Here is a 20,164-nt window from a genome sequence, read left to right as displayed (position 1 = left end):
CTGAGAGTCTCAAGGGTTACAGTGGTGAACCGAAAGTTGATGGAGAATGTAAGGAAGGTGGTTAAGGAACCGAAAGTATCTCTGCTATATAAACGTGACAAAGTAGAAAACTCTTAACTCATTTGAGAAGAGTAAGGTAGCTCTTGACTTGAGTAGATTTAACAGCCTGATTAGGAAGAAACGATAGGTATAGATCGAATCATTAAGGCCTTGCTCTTAGTCTTAGAGGCTTCGGTCGACATGCAGCAGCATGCTTCTAGGGACACTTAACTAGTTCATTGAAAAGAATCATACCTGCCTTAACTCCAAATTATGTTGCACTGAAGTACTTGGGACCTAGTAAAAAGAACAAGCAAACAAACAAACCACACAAACAAAACAAACAAAACAAAACAAAGAAAAACAAAAAGAATAATTAAGAGAAAAATAAAAAATCTTTTAGAAAAATATTTTTGTAGTTTTGAAGTTTTCTAAAAAATAATAAAAACAGAAAAATAAATAAAAAAAATATTTTTGGATTTTTGAAGTTTTCTGAAAAATAATAAAAACATAAAAATAAAAGAAATATTTTTGGATTTTTGAAGTTTTCTGAAAAATAATAAAAACATAAAAATAAAAGAAAAAAAAATATTTTTGGATTTTTGAAGTTTTCTGAAAAAATAATAAAAACAAAAAAATAAACAAAAAGAAATTAGCACAAAACACTCTTATATAAAAAATAATAAAAAAAATGAAAGAGAAAATAGAGTAAGAAATAGACTTAAAAAAATAAACAAAATATACAGCCGAAACCAAACCTTAAAAGAATGAAGCGAAATAAGCCGAGTGATCGGTTCATTTCGGTTCCATAAATTCCGGAGCCGAAATAGACCGAACGTTCGGTTCATTTCGGTTCCCGAAAATTATGGAGCCGAAATAGACCGAGCGTTCGGTTCATTTCGGTTCCCGAAAATTCCGGAACCGAAATAGACCGAGCATTCGCTCTATTTCGCTTGTCTAATTTTTAGAGAGAGATTTGAGGGTTCGGAACCGACTCTGCTTCTATCATTCCCAAACCTTGTAAAATTTTATTGAAGCTTGCTTCTGGTAAGGCTTTAGTGAATATGTTAGCCAGTTAATCAGAGGACCAACCGAAATGTACTTCCACGTTCCCATCTTCTACATGGTCCTTGATGAAATGGTATCTCAGTGCAATATGCTTTGTCTTTGAGTGTTGCACTGGATTGTGACATATTCTTATCGCGCTTTCTGAGTCACAATAGAGAGGTATTTTCTTCATAATTAGTCTGTAGTCTCTTAGTTGGCTTTGTATCCAAATCACTTGAGAGGTACATGATTCTGCAGCTATGTACTCAGCTTCGGCTGTTAAAAGAGACACACAGGTTTGTTTCTTGGACTGCCAGCTAACAAGTTTACCATCAAGGAATTGGCATCCACCAGTTGTGCTCTTTCGATCCAGACCACATCCTCCAAGATCGGCGTCAGAAAAGGCTTGAACAAAAAATCCAGATCTAGCAGGGTACCAAAGACCGAGAGAAGAGGTTCGCTTCAGATAACGAAAAATATTTTTCACTGCCACCATGTGAGGTTCTCTTGGATTTGCTTGAAACCTGGCACAATAGCAAACAGAAAACATAATGTCTGGTCTACTAGCTGTTAGATACATAAGAGACCCTATCATTTGACGATAGAGTGTTATGTCAACAGCAGGTTTTTCCAGAGACGGTGTTAACTTTGTGCCAAACGCCATAGGAACCTTCACTTTCGAATCTCCCGTCATACCGAACTTTGCCAGCAAGTTCTTCGTGTAGGCCTCCTGGTTGATAAAAATACCTTCTGGTCCCTGTCTTATATTCAAACCAAGGAAAAAATTAATCGGACCCATTGCGCTCATTTCAAATTTAGTCTCCATCAACTTTCTGAATTCAGCTGTTAAGCTAGGATTCGTGGAGCCGAAGATGATGTCATCGACATAAATCTGAACTATCATTAGATGTTTGCTAGGGGTGAGCATAATAACCGAAAAACCGAACCATAACCAAATTAACCGATATAACCGAACCATAATAACCGAACCATTTTAAAAACCGTTGGTTCGGTTTCTAATTTTTGTTAACCGATAACAAACGGTTTGGTTATGGTTTTATAGGTTAACCGAACCATTATTAACCGAACCGCTAACTTTTTATTTTAATACATAAAAATTTTGGATTATATATAAAATAATATAGTCAATATTATTTAAGACCCATTAAAATTTCAAAATATAATTCATTAATCCTCACTTATCAGGAGACGAACGTGCAATCAAACCATCAAAGGATGATCACGCCGATCATGCAGACACACACAATTTTCCAATCATGCATTGAGTTAGATTATTGATTAATGTTGCCATTCCTAATCAACTAATTCTATAATTTGTAAACATTATTCACAATTATTTTAATTTTCACACTCATAATCCTAATTGAAGACTTCTCACACCGTTAATCCTAATCAAAGATTGTTTTGAATTTATAGATCTATTCGAATGATTTTTTTTTAATTTATAATCAAAACTTGTATGTAAGTTAAGTTTTTGGTTCTTCTTCACTTTGTGATATATTAAGAATGAATTTTTAATTTTTTTTTATTTACTGTTTTTGACTTAATCACATTGAATATATATGAGTGATTGGTTTTTTTATCCATATAACACGTAATATAAATGTTTAGCTATTTTATTTTATAGTTTTTTATTTAATCGCATTGAACGTGTATGAATGTTTGGCTTTATTTTAATGTTAATATCAATTATCAATATATGAAGTTATTAATGTCAATTTTTTTTAATGTTTTATACTTTTTGTCTGAGTATCAAAGGTACACATTTTATTATATTACTATAAGCTAGTTTACAAACATTGGTGCCGAGGACTGTTTGTATTCTCTTTTCATTTTTTATGCCACTATACTTTTGCCATTTATATTATTTTAAACATTATGGTTAACCAATATTAACCATTAACCAAAACCGTTAACCGACAAAAACCATTAACCATAACCAATATTAACCATACCCAATGATTACCAAAATGCATTAACCAATCATAATGGTTATGGTTCGGTTTTGACCAATAACCGAACCAAACTGCCCCATACACACCCCTGATGTTCGCCTTCTTTCTTTCGGAAGAAGGTTGGGTCAACCGAACCTTACTTGAATTTCGACATTTTAAGAAAGCGAGTTAAAGTTTCATACCAGGCCCTCGGTGCTTGCTTCAGACCATATACAGCTTTATCTAACACATAGCAGTGATCAGGATATTTCTCGTTCACGAACCCAGGTGGTTGCTCAACATACACCGTTTCTTCTAGTTCTCCATTCAATAAAGCACATTTCACATCCATTTGGAAAACTTCGAAGTTTTTATGAGCAGCATATGCCAGAAAGATTCTAATTGATTCCAACCTTGCTACTGGAGCGGAGGTCTCCTCATAATCTATCCCTTCTTCTTGGTAATATCCCTTCACCACCAATCGAGCCTTATTGCGTACAACGTTCCCCTCTTTGTCCAACTTATTCCTGAAGACCCATTTTAAGCCGACCACCGAAGCATCCTTTAGAGTGGGAATCAACCTCCAAACTCGATTACGTTCAAACTCATAGAGTTCATCTTGCATTGCTTGTACCCAATCAGCGTGATCAAGTGCAGCATTAACCGTCTTCGGTTCGACTTTGGAGACAAACGAATTAAACATACAGAATTCAACATTAGAGAATAATGCAGTTTGTTTCGCTTTCAATTGAGAACGTGTTAGAACTCGCTCAGATGATTCACCAATTATTTGTGCTTTGGGATGATCCTTAGTCCATTTCGTTAGAGGAGGGTAATTTGGGTCATAGGTTGGATCCAACTCTGCATTTACCTCTTCTTCAAGTTCTGATTGATCACCTTCGTCATTTGTATTCTCATTCTCCCCCTCAAATGGCGAAGCGTATCCCTTGTCAGGTTTTGAATTTTCCTCCTCTGTTGGAGTTGGATTCTCCCCCTCGATTGGACTATCATTGGTTAGGATTGGAGTTGGATGCTCCCCCTCGACTGGACTTTTATGGGTTGGGGATGGAGTTGGATTCTCCCCCTCGAAAGACATATCGGTTGTCTTTGGTGCAGATGAACCCTCCCCCTTGAACGTTGAGCTGTTGTTTGGAAGGCCAGTAGAGGGTTGACCACCAGTCTGTTTAGGAGGTTCATTTTCCATTTCTTTTGCAGCTTCATCAATGATCTTTTTCATATTGTCGATTTTGTTGTCTGCTGCTTTCGCCTCTGAGTGTGCAGCCTTCTCTGGTTCATCAAATAGCCTTATGTACTCTTCAAACAGGTTGGAAATTGGAACCAAGACTTGTCCTGATTCAGGAAATATTTCCCCCAAGGCACTTTCGCTTCTTTGAACTTTCTTCTTGTAGTTGTCATCAAAGGTTACATAGTATGTTTCTTCAATTCGTTTGGAGAGTTTGTTCAGAACTCTATATGCCTTTGAAGTGAGTGAATAACCAAGAAAAATTCCCTCATCAGCTTTGACGTCAAACTTGTTTCGGTTCTCTTTGCAATTGAAAATGAAGCACCTTGAGCCGAACACGTGGAAAAATTTAACGTTGGGCTTTCGATTGTTCAGAATCTCATACGGAGTGATGGAGAATCGTTTGTTGAGTAAGGATCGGTTCTGAGTATAGCACGCTGTTGCAACTGCATCAGCCCAGAAGTATAGCGGAAGAGAAGCGAAGATTAGCATGGTTCTGGCTGCCTCACATAAAGAACGGTTTCGTCTTTCAACAATCTCATTCTGTTGTGGTGTATAGGGGGGCGAAAAGTTGTGAGATATCCCCTTTTCAGCCAGAAAATCCTCAAAATCTTTATTCTTGAATTCAAGCCCATTGTCGCTTCTAATATTCCTCACCAGCTTTCGCAGCTGCACTTCCACTTGCTTGATAAACGTCTTCAGCTTGGGAGTCACGTCTGATTTTTGTTTAAGAAAGAAAACCCAGGTGAAGCGTGAAAAATCATCTACTATGACAAGAATGAACTTACTACCACTGAAGCTTTCGATAGCCGAAGGTCCACATAAGTTAATATGCAGAAGTTCAAGAGCTTCAACAATCTTTGTATTGATACGTGTAGGATGGCTCTTTCTGCTTTGTTTGCCCATCTCACACACTGCACATAGGTGTTCCTTATCAAACTTGAGAAGAGGAAGGCCTCGAACATGATCACCAAGCACCAACTTATTAATGTCTTTGAAGTTCAGGTGCGATAGGCGTCGATGCCACAACCAGCTTTCATCAGTGTTCACCTTTGACAGCAGGCATATCGCTGGTTTTCCTCGAATTGGGTTGAGATTTAAAGGATACATCTCTCCCTTGCGTTCAGACTTCAACAGAACTCTTTTGGATTGCTTCTCAATTATTTTTGATCCCTCATCATCGAATGAAACCTTCAAACCAGTTCCCACAACTAATTGTGATAAACTGATGAGGTTATGTTGCAACCCTTCCACATACGCTACTTTTCGAATCGAGAATTCTCCGTTGGTTATCATTCCATATCCTTTTATTGTGCCATAAGAGTTATTTCCATACTTCACACATCCACCATCCTTTAGGGACCGAAACTCCCTCAGCTCTTTCCTCCTTCCTGTCATGTGACGCGAGTAGCCACTGTCTATGTACCATTCGTCATCGAACTGCTCGTCACTTATAACCTGCAAATTCAAGCAGATTTAGGAACCCAAAGTCTCTTGGGCCCTGGTGAGTCTTTTATAGAAAAAGGAATAGCAGTAGAAATATCAACCAAATAAGTTCTTTTTATCAGAGTTGTTTGGTCTTTTCTTTTGATGGTATACACCTTGATTTTGTTATTATTTTGTTTAAATTGTGGTGTATTAGATGGTGTGTTGTTAGATGGTCTTGGTTTATTCTTTTGAATCTTAGGGTTAGCTGACTTTGTCTTATTATTGATATCAGAATCTGAATCAAGCTTTCCCTTTCCTTTGATGTCCTTCACTAAATTCGGTTTTCTTTGGGAGTAGGAAGGACCGAAACTTGACTTTCGGTTGTTAGCCTTAACATTGTGACCGAAACTTGACTTTCGGTTCTGAGCGTTGGTGTTGGAACCGAAACTAGACGTTCGGTTCTGAGCTTTGGAATAGTAGGAGCTTGGACTAAAATTTTCTTTTCCTTTTGGCTTGTCCTTTTCTTTGACAATTGACTCTTTCTTGGAAGGAACGTAGTTAGGGTTTTGAGATTGCCAATACCGTTTTCGCTCGTTCAGATTTTTCATGTATCTCTGATTTCTTTGGCGTTTCTGTTCAGCTAAGTCCTTTTGAGATTTATGAATATTGAAGCTTGATTTTGGCTTCTCCTTTTGAGTTTCGGCAGTCTTGGAAGGAACATTCGGTGTTTTCTTTGGTTCTTCAGGTATCTCTTTTGTTCCACTTGTGCTTGGTTTGTCAAAACTCGAAGGTTTGTTGATGGGTTCTGCAACATATCTACCTTTTACCCTCCATGAGGTTTGCTTCGATAAGCCGATGGTTTCGTCTGCGTTATCAATAGGGGCTGACCAGAAGTAATCGTCGCACCCTTCAGCATTGTCAGTGTCGACCAAGATTTTCAATTATGCTGTTTGTTTTGCAGTGACCCCTGTAACAGCATATACCTGATTTGGCACAGTTTGAACTTTTTGATAAACCATTGCTTTCTCTTTGAGTTTCTGTGGCTTGTCCTTTGACAGGCGAGCGTATTCAACCGAGTTTTCAGATATGAGGGGTTTCTCATTCTCGGTTTCGCTCTTCATAAATTCAGAGCAATCAACCACATCTTCTACCGAGATTTCGCTCATCTCACTTTCCTCATCAAATTCAGACGTGTTTTCTATATTCATTTTATGTTCTGAAATTAATTTGGCGTTAGACGAGTCAAATGATTGAATGGTCTCGGACTTAATTTTTAATTTATCATTTTCATCTAAAAGATTTTTGAGCATACACTTATGTTCCTTAGAGTCAATGAAGGTCTCTATCTTGTCTAGTCCGATTTTATAAGCGATGGATGTCTCTTCTGAGGACATTATGGATTCACATTCAGCGATGACCTCATCCTCCTTAAATTCAAGAAAGGGTAAGATCATCTTATGAATCTTTTTCCCTATTTCACAACTTAAGTGCAACTGAGCAATATTTGTATATAAGCATTTAGCAATTAAGCAAAAAACATTCCTTTGTTTCAAAAACTTTAAATTGTCTCGTTGCAAATAAATAATTTCATCCCTAGCCCTATTTAACTCCGTCTCCTTCAGCTCAATCCACATCCTTCTCTCTTCACTCTTTGAAGACACCCTGCTGAGTTGGTCAGTTAGGTTAGAGTTCGCTAAGCGATTTTGCATGAGACTACCACTTAAGTTAGAAAATTTAAATTTTAATTCATTTAATTCTTCTTCATAATTTGTTACTGGAACTTTAAGTGATTCAAGGATGGATTGTACCTTTTTGATCAACCGATCACAGTCGTTGATCTTCTCACTCACGGGCTTGGCTGCAAAGCACTTGTCCTCAGTCAGGTTCGGCTCCTTACACTCACTTTCGGTTGGTCTACCAGCTGTAACCATTAAACATTTTCCAGCCGAACCATTATCCCTCGCCACATAAGCTCTTCCATGTGTGGGCCTTCTCACTTCTTCATCCTCAGAATCCGTTGACCAGACTTCAACGCCACCGAACTCATCTTCATCTACATTTTCCTGCACAATCAAAGCGTTCATTGAACTGTTAGTTGCCTTCTTTTTCTTAATTTCTTCCAACTTTCGCATGTAATACGCCTCATCATCTTCACCATCTCTTTTCTCAGCCATCTTCCTCAGCATGCAATCTTTGGCAAAGTGGTTCTTGCCATGACAGTAATTGCAGTCGAATCCAGAGTCTCCTGCAAGCTTGCTCTCCTTCTTGTCGTCATCCTTTTGAGAAGTATTCTTCGTTTCTTCTTTCACCTTCTCAGAACTGTAACTTCCTTGCCAGTTTCGGTTCTTATTGACAGGGAACTTCTTTCGTGCAAACTTCTTTGGATTGGTGACCATCATTGCATATTCTTCGCTTGTAAGGTGACACTCAGACATATCTGACTCTTCCTCTTCTTCTGCAACACTTTTGCCTTTTGAGACAAGGGCCAACGATCCCACACCCGAAACTATCTTTGCCTCCTTGGTTACCACATTCTCATGGGATTTAAGTATACCCACCAGTTTCGCTAGTGAGTATGATTTAAATTGTTCGTGAGCTTTCACTGTTGAAACCACTGCCATCCATTCTGGTCTCAAACCATTCATGAAGGTTACCTTTTGCTCGATCAATTTTCTTCCTATACCATGCTTGATCATCTTGCTAAGGAGATGATTGAAGCGATCGAAGGTTTGTATCAGTTTCTCTTCAGGTTTTTGTTCGAAAACTCCAAATTCTGAGAGCAGCAAGGTTTGAATAGAGTGTTCTAGATCTTCATCGGTTGAGTAAAGTTCCTTCAACCTGTCCCAGATTTCTTTAGCCGTCGTGCATGAACCAACTAACCGAAAAGTGTCAGATTGCAATGCGAATATGATCATTCTCATGGCTTTCACATTACATAGCAACTTGTCCTTTTCATCCTGTGGCATTTTATCTACGTCCGCCACAAGCTTATTATATTCTTTTTGAGTCTTCACTGTCGTGTTCGTTCTAGAGTGAACAAACGGCCCAAGTGTGATTGCTTCCCAGATGAGATAACCATTATCTTCAGATCCAACCACGTAATCTTCAAAGTGATGCGCCCATACTTCATAGTCTTAAGTGTAAAGAATGGGAACCCTTGTAGTGGATCCAATGCTGTTAGAGATGTTGATGGGATTAGTTTGAGAATCTTCATGAGAAATGGTGAGCCTTTCCTTAGAACCGCTAGAATCAGACCTGTAAACTTGAGATTAGGGTTTTATCAAACACAAGAGTTACCATCGACAGGAAGAAGACGGCTTCTTTATATTCGATAAAAGCGGAAACCCTAAAGAATTCTTAACACAGAAGGAATGTGTATTGATCACACAGTCTCCTGCTCTGATACCAATTGTTAGAACAAAGTTCTAGTAGTATCGATAGATTCTAAGCAGAAAAACAATTAAAGACATAATGAAGAACACATGAATGGTTTAACTGATGTCGAATGATTAAATTTTAACACCTCAGAAGAGCTCGATTAAGAACTTCGACTGTAGAGGTGTTTAGGGTTACAAAGCAATAATGACTATATTCACGACTGTATCTAAGGCATACATGCATGCACTATTTATAGCTTAACCCTACATAATAATCACGGATGGACAGGCCCAATTCGGATATACAAAACTAAGCCCATGACGCAACATAAAATACCCAACAGCTATCCTTAACACCACAGAGAAAGCGGATAACATGGTGATCGCTGCATTCACATACGAATTACGAACATGAGTATTGTTCAAAAAACTTGTGGGTAAACAGCCTACATCCCGGAAGGAGATGATGGAAAGTTTCCATTGCCATATGAAACAAGAGGAAGCAGCGTTAAAAAAACTAAAAACCGACCAAGTGGAAAGACGTGGTTTGCAAAAGGATAACCGAGCACCGTATGCAAAAACCCAGGCAATAGAAATCCCAAGGTACCAAAATATGAGGCAATTTAGGCAAAATAGTTTTCCTAACGCAAATAGAGGTGATAATCGAAATGAGGTGTCAACCATTGGTGAACATAAAAAAAATGGAGGAAAGGCAGGAGAAAAGGTAGGGATCAAGGATCATGGTAGATACTACGAGTTCAATGAAACTACGGGACATGATACCATTGAATGTACCATGTTACGTCGTGAATTGGAAAATAGAATGCAATTGGGGCAATTAATAAATTTAATAAAATGACTCGGGTCTAAGCACTTGAAAAGCTTAGCACCTGCAGTTCCAAAGATGAAAGGACCGGGGAAAAATTAAATCTTCGTGTTCAGGGAAATAGGTCAACGAGAAGCCCAAATGGAGTGGGAAGATTACACATTTACGTTCGACGTATGGGATTATAGCAATAATAACCACAAAGGATATGAGCGAATCATAGAAGGAGGATTTGTGGGAAAATACTATGTGAATGGCATTTACGTAGACAATGGAAGTTCTACAGATGTCATGCACAAGCACTTCTACAAGTAGTTACCAGGGTTCATACAAAAGAAGATCGAGCTGCCAGAGAATCACCTGATCAGTTTCGCAGGCCATAATGTTTGGTCGGAAGGTACGATTTCATTACCGCTAACCCTAGTGGATCGTAATAATGGCAGGATTAGTACCAAATTGGTGCGCTTTGTTATCATAAATGCATCATCATCGTACGACCTAATTTTTGGAAGGTCGATAATGCATAAGTTCAAAGCAATAGCATCCACGGTTCATGGTGTACTAAAATTCCACACAATGTAGGGGTAGGGACGATACCAACGAAAAGAAATGGTGGCTACATCGAACACACCCCTAACCATAATAAGACCAATGAGGTTTTACATAATTCCAAAGGAAGTATGGGCAGTTAGATAGCGACGCAATAGAGTAATAACAGTGAAGCTCAGAGAGAAGAAATAAAACGAAGGGAAAACGACATCAAGGACATAGAAGAAAATAGATGTCTAAAGCAAGCATTAAAGCTACTGGCTGAACGGGCATCATGGTGCATGATAGAGGAAGACAGAAGTGTGATGGTGAAAGGGTTCAAATGGAAAATAAGCATAAAACCAATCACATGAGAGGAAATGAAAACAGGAAACCAAATCGAGGTGGTAGGAGTACGGATGAGCTCCAGACCACTATTGACAGAAAAAGAGGACGAGAAGAATGATCATCTAAGGAAAATAAAAAGGAAAGAAAGAGTATGAATTCAACAAAGCAAGCAGTTTGCAACAAACATTAAAAGGAAGGTGAGGGCACAAACCAAAAGCATCAATAAGTTTTATGATGAATAAAAGTAGAAAAATGTCACGACAAATGAGGATTACCAAATAACCGATAAGCAACCTAGGGTATGGCCATCGTTGGGAAAGAAAAAGCGGCAAACAAAAAGGGAGTAGAAGAGATCACCCAACATGTATCAAAACCAAAGTGTAGGATAAAAGTAGCAACAAAACAACAAACCCTTCATAGACCAGGGAGGTATGCCAAAGGCATGCAACAAACAATTTAGGAAAGGATAATTAAGCGAAATGACTTTCAATAAAAAAAATCCATACATTCTATTATTTATAATGTAGCTCGGTCAGCCAACTACATAGAACTTAAGGTTAAATGCCATATCTTTACCAAGGCTACCTACTTAGCCTAAGAATACATTCTATTCTTTACAATGTAGCTCGGTCAGCCGACTACATATAACTTAAGGTCAGACGCCGTATCTTAACCAAGGCTACCTGCTTAGCCTAAGAATACATTCTATTCTTTGCAATGTAGCTTAGTTAGTCGACTACATAAAACTTAAGGTCAAACTCCATATCTTGATCAAGGCTACCTGTTTGGCCTAAGAATACATTCTATTCTTTACAATGTAGCTTGGTCAGTCGACTACATAGAATTTAAGTTCAAACGCCATATCTTAACCAAGGCTACCTGCTTAGCCTAAGAATACATTCTATTCTTTACAATGTAGCTCGGTCAGCCGACTATATAGAACTTAAGGTCAAATTCCGCATCTTAACCAATGCTACATGCTTATCCTAAGAATACATTCTATTCTTTACAATGTAGTTTGGTCAGCCGACTACATAGAACTTAGGGTCAAATGCCATATATTGACCATGACTACCTACTTAGCCTAAGAATACATTCTATTATTTACAATGTAGCTTGGCTAGTCGACAACATAGAACTTAAGGTTGAACGCCACATGTTGACCAAGGCTACTTGTTCATCCTATGAAAACATCCTATCATCTACAGTGAAGCTCGACCAACCAGCTACAAAAGGGTTAAGTACCATATTTTGACCAAGGCTATCTATTTAGCCTAAAAATACATTTTCCTTGAACAACGGCAAGAATGGTCAAAATCACTAAACAAGCCTAAATCCATACCATGTTTTCCACAAATTATCTACTATGCTAAAAATAAGGGATCCACGATCAAAAAGAACAATCATAGTACCAACATCCAAGCGCATCATAAGGATGATAACGAAAAGTGTAGTGGAAAGAAGTATATAAAGAGACATATCTCAATACAACTATACGGAAATTGCTTAGACACAAAGACACACAAAAGATGAGGATATCTAAGAAAGTAAGGGCTGATTCATTAGCAAGAAGAGATAATCTATCAAAGTAAGAAGACACAAATACATCAAAGTTCATAAAAATGAAAAAGGGAAATTGTTCATCAGACCATGAGAATACATCAAGGAAATGCAATAACCAAACACTTTGTTATTATACATCAGCCTACATTAACATGACCACCGCTAGTCAATGTACCACCGATACCAGGATCTGAAACAAGATTGCTTACCTTCTCCACATCGGCAAGAGGAAAACCTAATCACTCAAGTAACCGCCACAAAACAAGGAGGAAAAGGCCTCCTCCATACGTTGAAAATGGGTAGGATTGTAAAAGGGCACATCGACAGCCGCTAATCTAATAACATACTCGACATTCATCATCTCACATCCTTGTATCTTGCCAAAATCAACACGGATTCGTTGTAACTCCTGGTTGGCTTCATAAAATGACGATTCAACAAACAACTTATCCATAATCTCTGTAATGCTGGTAGATAATACCCATCACATGTCTTCAATCATCGTTCTTACCCGACCCTCCAAGCCAGTCACACTTACCTGAAGATCAGTCCTCTTCAAGGATGATTCATTAAGGTCACCCTTCAGTTTCCTCACAACATGCTCCGGCATAGCAATCTTAGCCACCAAACCAGTTTTCTCTAACTCCAAAGATGTGACAGTAGCTCTTTAGCACACCAACCTCCTCCTCCAATTGCTGATAACCTGCTACCTTACTCTCAAGCACAACTTTTTCATTTCTCACAGACTCCAACTCACTCCGGACAACATCCAAATCTGCCTCTAGGACCATTCCATTTATTGGAGGTACCCGTTCCAACTTGCCAATTCTCTTCACAAGATCCACATACTTGCCACGAAACAAGTGCACATTATCAGACACACCACCCAACAATGTCACGAAGGGTTTTATCAAATCAAAAACTCTCTTGAATTCATCACACATCTCACTATTCTCTCGATCGAGTGATCCATTTTCATCCAACCAAGACATAACTTTTTGACCAAAAACCATGTTTTCCACAAGCTTAATTTTGAACATATCTCGAATATGTTCTCTCAACCCCTTTCTAACACTGGCACGAATATCGGGCGATGCAAGGTTTTCAAAGAAGGACATGGCAGCTTTGGGATCCAATAGATTTTGGTCTTGTCTATACTCTCAGGCACGAACGTACACAAGACCAGAAGGATAAGGAGTATTTTCCTTATGATGAGGACTACCAACATGCAATTGGTGAATGTAGGTGGGAGGATGATTAATTCCCAAGTTTTAAGAAAAAGATTGAAAGGTACCTGGGTCAAAGGAACGTGGCCTCTTGATAATTGTACCCCCACTACTACCCCCCCTCCAGATAAAACGACTGCAAGAGCAGTAGTAGCAGCCGATCCATGGTCTCTTTTGCGGAGAATTAATAATTCACCTTCCTCAGTATCATTCCCACCATCACCACCTTCATCATCATGCATATAAGTCGATGCAAACGCAACACTTGGAGTATGTCTATCATCATCATCATCATAATCATCATCATCATCATCATCATCATCATCATAAGAATCATGTACCTTAATAGAGGAATCATTTGCACCATCATCACTACTATGATCACAAGAATTACTACCCTCACTTCCAATATCATTCAGGCTGTCGTCATACACATGCAAATCAAGATCGTCAGAACCCAAATCTCAAGCCATGATTTCCCCTCCAAAAAATCAGATAGGACAAAGGGTAATTGCTTCCCGTCTACAAAGAAAAGAAAAAATGAAAATAAGCCAGTATAACATATAACAAGCAATGCGTATAAATATACATATCGGACCCTAGAACGAATAAGTTTGGGTTTGAACCCATATGTACCAAGTAGGGACTCATCCCAACCTGTACCACCACAGCCTCCGGGACCTTCTTCCTCAGGAGTCCTTATGGGCTTCTGATCATCGATGGTACCAGGAAGATGAAACACATTGTGAAAGCAGAAACGACAAGCATTAAGCCACATAAACACCGATTTCCATTTTTAATAGACTACGGAATACCTTTAGTAAAACTACGCCCACGTGAACAAAAATAATACCAGGCACCGTTGCTACGAATCTGAAAGAAATACTAGAAGAGGGCAACAATAGGAACCACAATGGTAGTATGACACAATATCTCAAAACAAATGATCTTAGAAATAGAGTTTGGATTTAATTGGAATGTATGAATTTTATATGCTTCCACAATTTTACCAAAGAAGGGTGAGGGAGGCACACAAAGTCCAGCCTCGAAGAAATAAAGATAAAAACCTATTTTACCTGGTGGAGGACAGTCGATAAGCACTGAAGAATCAGGGAGGACAACACCGTCTTCCTTTACCAAATAATACATCTCAGAAATTTGATCTAGGCGATCGTGTGTAACAGTACAATGGAAAGGAGGCATTATCGAACGATACATGGTGATCCCAACGAGAATGAAGCAATACCAAAGAGAAAGGAGGTGAAGGAAAGAAGCGGAGAATAAAATCAATGAGTAAGATAGTGATTAATGTGACAAGGCTTTTTGTAGAAGAAGAATAGTGGAAAAGGTAACTGCTGCCATAAAACAATCAAGTGCAAGTCACTTCAATTTTCAAGGAACATACAGTAGCGACCGATCTTTCGAATACCCACATTTACAAGCATATATTTAAGCCTAATTATTAAAAATGGTTTGGCAAACATTTTTAACAATTAGAATGGGGGCTTAGTGTGGTATGGGCTACACCCACACATAAAGCATGCCGAGATGGACCAAGAGCCAAAAATCAAAGCCCAACCTAGACTATACAGGTTAACCACTACTTTACTGAGCCGAACACCAATATAATAATCGTGTATCTACCATACTTGATCATACTAAACAGCATCCCGTGAAACATGGAAAAGAAAGCTTATTTTATTAAAGGGTTCTACCCTTGCGACCTATGGACTAACACATGACACATGCAAGAAAGCCATAAATTGGACCAAGCCTCACCTATATAAAGGTAAGTTCTTCTTACCTAAGGGGGCATACAATTCCCATAATATACAACACAAAGCAATATCTAATTTAGGCATCCGAGAGCAATAATGAGGTCCAACCCTCGGCATGGATTTCTAACCTAGTATTTGATGATTTTGTGTAGCGTGACTTCCATGGTGTTGATTATACACAGTCCCATGAGAATAACTATCAAGACACACAGAAGACCACGTAGAAACATATATATATATATATATATATATATATATATATATATATATATATATATATATATATATATATATATATATACATACACACACTAACTATCTTTTATAGTTTTTTTTAGTTCAACGTATAATGTAATGTGTATTAGTATTACACTTAGGGCATCCACAATCCATTGAACTATATAGAGTTCAATGGATTCTCACATCATTATACATCATCCGTTAAATACCTATATTGAATCATTCATTAATCATTCAACTGTACTCCATGTCATCCCCCACACTACATTAACTCATATTAAATCCTAATTGTCCCCCAATTCACCTCTTATACTACTTGCATTGTGGATGCTCTTTGTAACATTCCAAAACTACAAAGAGATTTTATATTTTAAAACGGATTAACCGATGAAAATCTTCAACTAAAAAATACATAAGTGTCACTCATTACTTTGAAACCATTGTGTTGTTAGAGTTGAGGTACAGGGAAGCAGAAATCATTATCTTCTATGTGTGTGTACAGTACAGCCGAGCTCTTCTCACGAACAACCTTGAAAACATTAAACCCACAAATGTAAGCATAAAGCTTAGTGATTTCCCAAGTATACCACATATTCCATCATAAAGCTTGGCTCTCGTAACGACCTGCCAAATCTCCTATCAACATACATAAAACATACATAACCATCATATATGAAATAACGAGTCTACTCCAACCCCAAGTGAATGCTATGGGCCAAATCATAGTCTTACATTCACATCTTGCCATTGGCCAAATCATTGTCTTTCCTTGCAATGTCGAGGTCCAAATCTCGGTCTTTCATACAAGTGTTAGGGGTTAGATCCTGGTCTTTCATACAATTGCCAAGGGCCAGATCCTGTTCTTTCATATAATTGTCAGGGGCCAGATCGTGATCTTTCATACAATTCATAAATTCATATGAAGACAGAGATCATATAGACAGTCGAACAGATGATCCGCCCGAGAGCGCACAATCATACAAGAACATCGCAATAAGGCATTACACCAAGAGTTCTCAGGCTGTGCTAACATTACCACATAATCATGTAACATAAACACATAACATATACTAGCATATTTCATATCCTTGGCAACTAGCCTCCCCTACTTACCCTGCCATTGACCACTTCTCAATTAAGTCATTCGATGGTCAATCATGCATAATCCTGATAATTGGCCTTTCCCAGTTACCCTGACCAAACATAACTCCTAATAGTGTCATACGATCAACATGCAATATCCTACCGGTCTAACATACCAACATACCAAGTGTCCTAAACTACACATGCATAGCAAGGAGTTATCCTAGTCAAGTAGCATACTTGTACTCTAACAATACCTCTATCCTACCATGAAAAGGATATACAATAGGATACATGGCATAGTGAGAAACTCACTTAAACTAAAGAACTAGGAAAGCACAACAACACTCTCACACCTTGCACTGATTAATCCATCGAACCGACTAACACCACAAGACAGGAATCCTTAATCAACAACCCAAATCCTCCAAGTTTGACCCAAAGTCAAACTGGTCAAAAGTCAACGGTCAACAAAAGTCAACAGCCACCGTGACGTTGAGACCTCTTGGCCACATCGTGGGTATGACAGGACCAAATAGACGATATACAAGACATTGCCACATCGTGGACCCTTCTTGGCCACATCGTAGGCATGTCCGGACAAAACAATCGCGAAGCTGGACTCCACCACGTTGTGGTCATCTTGGCCACATTGTGGTCACTGACCGATTCTACAATTCTTTATTAAGAGCTTAATCCTAACAGATCAAGGCTCGAAACTTCATATCCAATCCTTCTCATTGAGTTAAAGGATAAAATTTCCAACTTAATCCATTGGGACCTCACCCTAAAGCAAGATCTACAACGCTAAGTCCATTAAGTCCTTAATATGTCTAAAACTTGCTCAAGAACACAAGATAGTCCCAAACATTACTCTTTTCTCATTTTTAGAAGCCTAATGACCATTTGATAGCCACAACAAGCTCTTGAGTTCCTCAAACTCCAAGAGCATTCATGGAACATACCAAAATCATCCGAAATGAACTCAAACTTGAAACAAGAAGATCAAAGGTCAAGGTATGAACTTTATGCCTTCAATAACTCATCAATCAGAAGAGGGTGATCGATTCAAGCTAGCTCCCTGCTTCTTTGCACCAATATGAACTTCCTCCTTCCTCAAGCTTCACCAAAATCCAATAACAAGTTCTTCAATCAAGCAAACGAGCTCTCAATCATGCATGGAGGCTAGGGTTTCAAAATGCGGAGATATAGGTTGATAGAGAAGACCTAATCCATGAATTAAGATGCTTAAATAGGAGATATAACCTAAAAAATCATGGGCTTAGGCTACTACAGCCATCATGTTGTGGTGTCCATCAGAATATGCACACAGTACAAGCCATGTCACGTCATGGCATTCCATGCGCCACATCGTGGCATATGGTTTTCCTTAAAAACCATGCATTTGTATCCTTTAGGTCACCAACTGATCCACTATAGAAAATCGGTGTTACACTCTTACATACTACAAATTAAGACTTACTCTCTCGTCGCCTCTTTAAGTCTTTCATTTAATTTCAAATCACCTCTCATACGAGGTCCCCAAAACCCATGCTCCACTCACACTGTCACAACTCTCAGCCCTCACGACCTTCGACCTCTGACGCAACGTCCTCGACCTATGAATTTGCGTTCCATATTCCATAATCCATACTTTTCGGTACAAAAGCACAAAACCTTATCCCTATTATTTGATTTCTGATTCTTCTTGTTCCTGAATGTTAAATGTTTGTGATTGGCTGATTGTTCTTGTTCCTGAACCCTAATTCTTGAATCAACATAAAATTTTCATCATGTGTTTTTATTTGTCACTTTTACACTAACATGGGTGCATTTTGATTCTTAAATTAACGAAATAGACATTGTGTTTTATTTAATTTTCAATTGCACTTTTGCTTTTAAGAATAGCATGTCTTCATTATGTTTGTAATTTGTTTATGTTGTTTCTAAATTCTATAGCTTGTTTCTAGATGTTCTGTAACTTTAAGATGAATTTGGATTTAAGATTTCTATTATGATAAGAATGAGGTTAATGAGGAGAACATGCAAAACAAAGAAAGACGAAGAAAAGATCTCCGATGTGGGACCATTTCAAAGAATTTACCAATGAAACAATTTTTCGGGTAGTAAATATCATGGGACTAGCACTTTATAGAACCATTTAAGCAAATGTGTTACATACTTGGAAGAAATTAAAGTGAATGATCAAACTCAAACACGACTACCCTTTCAAAGTGGAGGTTAGACGATTGGAAATTGGTAGCTCGAAAGTTTGACCAAGAAGAAGTTAGGAAGTCACTATATGAAATGGTTGTTATTGACGAGCTTCCACTCAAACATGTTGAAAAATTTAGGTTTTAACGTTTAATATAGGTTGCACAACCTTTGTTTCAAATCCCTTTTAGAATTACCGTGGGTAGAGATTGTTTAGACATGTTTAAAAATAAAAATAAAATATTTTTGCTCCACTTCATAAAAATATTAGTAGAATTTGTCTAACAACGGATACTGAACTTATATTCAAAGAATAAACTATATGCGTCTTATCACGCATCACATAGAAAATTATTGGAAGTTAACAAAATATATGATAAATTTTGTCCTATTTCAAGTCATAAAGGGATAGAAATCAGGAAAGAAATTGAAATATGTTTGCTTAATTTGGGGATTGATAATGCTTTTGCTATTACGATGGACAATGCTAATAGTAACGATTTGGCGGTTGAATACGTGAACACAAAATTTAGAAAATAGAGAAAGTGTCTATTAAACGCAAAATGAACTCATGTTCGATGTGTCGCACACATTATGAATTTCTTTGTCTAAGGTGGTTTGCGACACATAGGAAAATCCGTTGAAAGTATGAAGGAGTAGTAGTTGCTGCCTCCATGATTTTTATGAAGGAGTAGTAGTTGCTGCCTCCATGATTTTTATGAAGGAGTAGTAGTTGCTGCCTCCATGATTTCCCTAATAACATCAATGCGGAAATTTCCGTCATGGGCTAGGGTGAAACGCCATAAGTCTTTTGTTGAGGAAAATTGGTAAGAATTGATCATCTGAACCAACAGCTCCATCTCCACCTTCTCCATCAGGTTATTGGGTCTCCTCCTCCAAGCATTGCGAAGGGCCACCTCTAATTGTCTCTCCTCAACTCGGGCTGATTTACGCTTCTCCAATTTAAATAAGAGCGGAAATTTTGTGGAGAGAGAGTAGAGTTTCCTTGCCAAATGTCTGACCAAAAGCTGGTGTCCACACCGTTACCTACCACAACAGAAAAAAAATTAACCTTCAATCCTGACGCAGCATGGAAGCATCGAAGGATTCTAGCAAGAGTTTTGATATTCCCCCTCGACCAATCACCAAGGAAGAATGCATCATCTGCGTAGAATAGGCGAGAGAGACAGTCGTTGAACTTAGGAATTTGGACACCAAGAAAGAGTCCCTTGTTGCAAGCATCTCTCTAGGCAACGTTTAAACCCTACA

At 38.2% G+C, this 20,164-nt stretch overlaps 1 pseudogene; it reads right to left on the bottom strand.

Moving 5' to 3' along the window:
* Positions 1 to 310: 310 nt before the first annotated feature.
* On the bottom strand, positions 311 to 5,249 carry LOC145158121 (uncharacterized; annotated as a pseudogene).
* Between the last annotated feature and the right edge of the window lie 14,915 nt (positions 5,250 to 20,164).

This window comes from Lactuca virosa, chromosome 2 (assembly GCF_052849685.1).
Source record: "Lactuca virosa cultivar CGN04683 chromosome 2, Lactuca_virosa_CGN04683_v6, whole genome shotgun sequence".
NCBI lineage: Eukaryota > Viridiplantae > Streptophyta > Magnoliopsida > Asterales > Asteraceae > Lactuca > Lactuca virosa.
This window is presented reverse-complemented; position numbering and strand designations above follow the sequence as displayed.